Here is a 6,349-nt window from a genome sequence, read left to right on the forward strand (position 1 = left end):
TTGTACCTTTGCATTTTTCTCCCAAACGAAAGACACTAGAATGAAAATTTTAAAGCCTCCTGTTAGGGCTTCATCTACACGTTATAGCCCTGAATTTTCCAATGCCTATCTCTTTGCAAAAGAGAGATATCGGCAAGGAAAAGCTGTATTGTACCTTTGCATTTTTCTCCCAAACGAAGGACACTAGAATGAAAATTTAAAAGCCTCCTGTTAGTGCTTCATCTACACGGTATAGCCCTGAATTTTCCAATGCCTAGCTCTTTGCAAAAGAGAGATATTGGCAAGGAAAAGCTGTATTGTACCTTTGCATTTTTCTCCCAAACGAAGGACACTAGAATGAAAATTTTAAAGCCTCCTGTTAGTGCTTCATCTGCACGTTATAGCCCTGAATTTTCCAATGCCTATCTCTTTGCAAAAGAGATATATTGGCAAGGAAAAACTGTATTGTACCTTTGCATTTTTCTCCTAAACGAAAGACACTAGAATGAAAATTTTAAAGCCTCCTGTTAGTGCTTCATCTACACGTTATAGCCCTGAATTTTCCAATGCCTAGCTCTTTGCAAAAGAGAGATATTGGCAAGGAAAAGCTGTATTGTACCTTTGCATTTTTCTCCCAAACGAAAGACACTAGAATGAAAATTTTAAAGCCTACTGTTAATGCTTCATCTACACGTTATAGCCCTGAATTTTCCAATGCCTATCTCTTTGCAAAAGAGAGATATCGGCAAGGAAAAGCTGTATTGTACCTTTGCATTTTTCTCCCAAACGAAGGACACTAGAATGAAAATTTTAAAGCCTCCTGTTAGTGCTTCATCTACACGTTATAGCCCTGAATTTTCCAATTCCTATCTCTTTGCAAAAGAGAGATATCGGCAAGGAAAAGCTGTATTGTACCTTTGCATTTTTCTCCCAAACGAAAGACACTAGAATGAAAATTTTAAAGCCTCCTGTTAGTGCTTCATCTACACGTTATAGCCCTGAATTTTCCAATGCCTATCTCTTTGCAAAAGAGAGATATCGGCAAGGAAATGCTGTATTATACCTTTGCATTTTTCTCCCAAACGAAAGACACTAGAATGAAAATTTTAAAGCCTCCTGTTAGTGCTTCATCTACACGTTATAGCCCTGCATTTTCCAATGCCTATCTCTTTGCAAAAGAGAGATATCGGCAAGGAAAAGCTGCATTGTACTTTTGCATTTTTCTCCCAAACGAAAGACACTAGAATGAAAATTTTAAAGCCTCCTGTTAGTGCTTCATCTACACGTAATAGCCCTGAATTTTCCAATGCCTATCTCTTTACAAAAGAGAGATATCGGCAAGGAAATGCTGTATTGTACCTTTGCATTTTTCTCCCAAACGAAAGACACTAGAATGAAAATTTTAAAGCCTCCTGTTAGTGCTTCATCTACACGTTATAGCCCTGAATTTTCCAATGCCTATCTCTTTGCAAAAAAGAGATATCGGCAAGGAAAAGCTGTACTGTACCTTTGCATTTTTCTCCCAAACGAAAGACACTAGAATGAAAATTTTAAAGCCTCCTGTTAGTGCTTCATCTACACGTTATAGCCCTGAATTTTCCAATGCCTATCTCTTTGCCAAAGAGAGATATCGGCAAGGAAAAACTGTATTGTACCTTTGCATTTTTCTCCCAAACGAAAGACACTAGAATTAAAATTTTAAAGCCTCCTGTTAGTGCTTCATCTACACGTAATAGCCCTGAATTTTCCAATGCCTATCTCTTTACAAAAGAGAGATATCGGCAAGGAAATGCTGTATTGTACCTTTGCATTTTTCTCCCAAACGAAAGACACTAGAATGAAAATTTTAAAGCCTCCTGTTAGTGCTTCATCTACACGTTATAGCCCTGCATTTTCCAATGCCTATCTCTTTGCAAAAGAGAGATATCGGCAAGGAAAAGCTGCATTGTACTTTTGCATTTTTCTCCCAAACGAAAGACACTAGAATGAAAATTTTAAAGCCTCCTGTTAGTGCTTCATCTACACGTTATAGCCCTGAATTTTCCAATGCCTATCTCTTTGCCAAAGAGAGATATCGGCAAGGAAAAACTGTATTGTACCTTTGCATTTTTCTCCCAAACGAAAGACACTAGAATTAAAATTTTAAAGCCTCCTGTTAGTGCTTCATCTACACGTTATAGCCCTGAATTTTCCAATGCCTATCTCTTTGCAAAAGAGAGATATCGGCAAGGAAAAGCTGTATTGTACCTTTGCATTTTTCTCCCAAACGAAGGACACTAGAATGAAAATTTAAAAGCCTCCTGTTAGTGCTTCATCTACACGGTATAGCCCTGAATTTTCCAATGCCTAGCTCTTTGCAAAAGAGAGATATTGGCAAGGAAAAGCTGTATTGTACCTTTGCATTTTTCTCCCAAACGAAAGACACTAGAATGAAAATTTTAAAGCCTACTGTTAGTGCTTCATCTACACGTTATAGCCCTGAATTTTCCAATGCCTAGCTCTTTGCAAAAGAGAGATATCGGCAAGGAAAAGCTGTATTGTACCTTTGCATTTTTCTCCCAAACGAAAGACACTAGAATGAAAATTTTAAAGCCTCCTGTCAGTGCTTCATCTACACGTTATAGCCCTGAATTTTCCAATGCCTATCTCTTTGCAAAAGAGAGATATCGGCAAGGAAAAGCTGTATTGTACCTTTGCATTTTTCTCCCAAACGAAGGACACTAGAATGAAAATTTAAAAGCCTCCTGTTAGTGCTTCAACTACACGGTATAGCCCTGAATTTTCCAATGCCTAGCTCTTTGCAAAAGAGAGATATTGGCAAGGAAAAGCTGTATTGTACCTTTGCATTTTTCTCCCAAACGAAGGACACTAGAATGAAAATTTTAAAGCCTCCTGTTAGTGCTTCATCTACACGTTATAGCCCTGAATTTTCCAATGCCTAGCTCTTTGCAAAAGAGAGATATCGGCAAGGAAAATCTGTATTGTACCTTTGCATTTTTCTCCCAAACGAAAGACACTAGAATGAAAATTTTAAAGCCTCCTGTTAGTGCTTCATCTACACGTTATAGCCCTGCATTTTCCAATGCCTATCTCTTTGCAAAAGAGAGATATTGGCAAGGAAAAGCTGTATTGTACCTTTGCATTTTTCTCCCAAACGAAAGACACTAGAATGAAAATTTTAAAGCCTACTGTTAGTGCTTCATCTACACGTTATAGCTCTGAATTTTCCAATGCCTAGCTCTTTGCAAAAGAGAGATATCGGCAAGGAAAAGCTGTATTGTACCTTTGCATTTTTCTCCCAAACGAAAGACACTAGAATGAAAATTTTAAAGCCTCCTGTTAGTGCTTCGTCTACACGTTATAGCCCTGAATTTTCCAATGCCTATCTCTTTGCAAAAGAGAGATATCGGCAAGGAAAAGCTGTATTGTACCTTTGCATTTTTCTCCCAAACGAAAGACACTAGAATGAAAATTTTAAAGCCTCCTGTTAGTGCTTCATCTACACGTTATAGCGCTGCATTTTCCAATGCCTATCTCTTTGCAAAAGAGAGATATCGGCAAGGAAAAGCTGCATTGTACTTTTGCATTTTTCTCCCAAACGAAAGACACTAGAATGAAAAATTTAAAGCCTCCTGTTAGTGCTTCATGTACACGTAATAGCCCTGAATTTTCCAATGCCTATCTCTTTGCAAAAGAGAGATATCGGCAAGGAAATGCTGTATTGTACCTTTGCATTTTTCTCCCAAACGAAAGACACTAGAATGAAAATTTTAAAGCCTCCTGTTAGTGCTTCATCTACACGTTATAGCCCTGCATTTTCCAATGCCTATCTCTTTGCAAAAGAGAGATATCGGCAAGGAAAAGCTGCATTGTACTTTTGCATTTTTCTCCCAAACGAAAGACACTAGAATGAAAATTTTAAAGCCTCCTGTTAGTGCTTCATCTACATGTTATAGCCCTGAATTTTCCAATTCCTATCTCTTTGCAAAAGAGAGATATCGGCAAGGAAAAGCTGTATTGTACCTTTGCATTTTTCTCCCAAACGAAGGACACTAGAATGAAAGTTTTAAAGCCTCCTATTAGTGCTTCATCTACACGTTATAGCCCTGAATTTTCCAATGCCTATCTCTTTGCAAAAGAGAGATATCGGCAAGGAAAAGCTGTATTGTACCTTTGCATTTTTCTCCCAAACGAAGGACACTAGAATGAAAATTTTAAAGCCTCCTATTAGTGCTTCATCTACACGTTATAGCCCTGAATTTTCCAATGCCTATCTCTTTGCAAAAGAGAGATATCGGCAAGGAAAAGCTGTATTGCACCTTTGCATTTTTCTCCCAAACGAAGGACACTAGAATGAAAATTTTAAAGCCTCCTGTTAGTGCTTAATCTACACGTTATAGCCCTGAATTTTCCAATGCCTATCTCTTTGCAAAAGAGAGATATCGGCAAGGAAATGCTGTATTGTACCTTTGCATTTTTCTCCCAAACGAAAGACACTAGAATGAAAATTTTAAAGCCTCCTGTTAGTGCTTCATCTACACGTTATAGCCCTGCATTTTCCAATGCCTATCTCTTTGCAAAAGAGAGATATCGGCAAGGAAAAGCTGCATTGTACTTTTGCATTTTTCTCCCAAACGAAAGACACTAGAATGAAAATTTTAAAGCCTCCTGTTAGTGCTTCATCTACACGTTATAGCCCTGAATTTTCCAATGCCTATCTCTTTGCCAAAGAGAGATATCGGCAAGGAAAAACTGTATTGTACCTTTGCATTTTTCTCCCAAACGAAAGACACTAGAATTAAAATTTTAAAGCCTCCTGTTAGTGCTTCATCTACACGTTATAGCCCTGAATTTTCCAATGCCTATCTCTTTGCAAAAGAGAGATATCGGCAAGGAAAAGCTGTATTGTACCTTTGCATTTTTCTCCCAAACGAAGGACACTAGAATGAAAATTTAAAAGCCTCCTGTTAGTGCTTCATCTACACGGTATAGCCCTGAATTTTCCAATGCCTAGCTCTTTGCAAAAGAGAGATATTGGCAAGGAAAAGCTGTATTGTACCTTTGCATTTTTCTCCCAAACGAAAGACACTAGAATGAAAATTTTAAAGCCTACTGTTAGTGCTTCATCTACACGTTATAGCCCTGAATTTTCCAATGCCTAGCTCTTTGCAAAAGAGAGATATCGGCAAGGAAAAGCTGTATTGTACCTTTGCATTTTTCTCCCAAACGAAAGACACTAGAATGAAAATTTTAAAGCCTCCTGTCAGTGCTTCATCTACACGTTATAGCCCTGAATTTTCCAATGCCTATCTCTTTGCAAAAGAGAGATATCGGCAAGGAAAAGCTGTATTGTACCTTTGCATTTTTCTCCCAAACGAAGGACACTAGAATGAAAATTTAAAAGCCTCCTGTTAGTGCTTCAACTACACGGTATAGCCCTGAATTTTCCAATGCCTAGCTCTTTGCAAAAGAGAGATATTGGCAAGGAAAAGCTGTATTGTACCTTTGCATTTTTCTCCCAAACGAAGGACACTAGAATGAAAATTTTAAAGCCTCCTGTTAGTGCTTCATCTACACGTTATAGCCCTGAATTTTCCAATGCCTAGCTCTTTGCAAAAGAGAGATATCGGCAAGGAAAATCTGTATTGTACCTTTGCATTTTTCTCCCAAACGAAAGACACTAGAATGAAAATTTTAAAGCCTCCTGTTAGTGCTTCATCTACACGTTATAGCCCTGCATTTTCCAATGCCTATCTCTTTGCAAAAGAGAGATATTGGCAAGGAAAAGCTGTATTGTACCTTTGCATTTTTCTCCCAAACGAAAGACACTAGAATGAAAATTTTAAAGCCTACTGTTAGTGCTTCATCTACACGTTATAGCTCTGAATTTTCCAATGCCTAGCTCTTTGCAAAAGAGAGATATCGGCAAGGAAAAGCTGTATTGTACCTTTGCATTTTTCTCCCAAACGAAAGACACTAGAATGAAAATTTTAAAGCCTCCTGTTAGTGCTTCGTCTACACGTTATAGCCCTGAATTTTCCAATGCCTATCTCTTTGCAAAAGAGAGATATCGGCAAGGAAAAGCTGTATTGTACCTTTGCATTTTTCTCCCAAACGAAAGACACTAGAATGAAAATTTTAAAGCCTCCTGTTAGTGCTTCATCTACACGTTATAGCGCTGCATTTTCCAATGCCTATCTCTTTGCAAAAGAGAGATATCGGCAAGGAAAAGCTGCATTGTACTTTTGCATTTTTCTCCCAAACGAAAGACACTAGAATGAAAAATTTAAAGCCTCCTGTTAGTGCTTCATGTACACGTAATAGCCCTGAATTTTCCAATGCCTATCTCTTTGCAAAAGAGAGATATCGG

This window comes from Pseudophryne corroboree, unplaced genomic scaffold (assembly GCF_028390025.1).
Source record: "Pseudophryne corroboree isolate aPseCor3 unplaced genomic scaffold, aPseCor3.hap2 scaffold_373, whole genome shotgun sequence".
NCBI lineage: Eukaryota > Metazoa > Chordata > Amphibia > Anura > Myobatrachidae > Pseudophryne > Pseudophryne corroboree.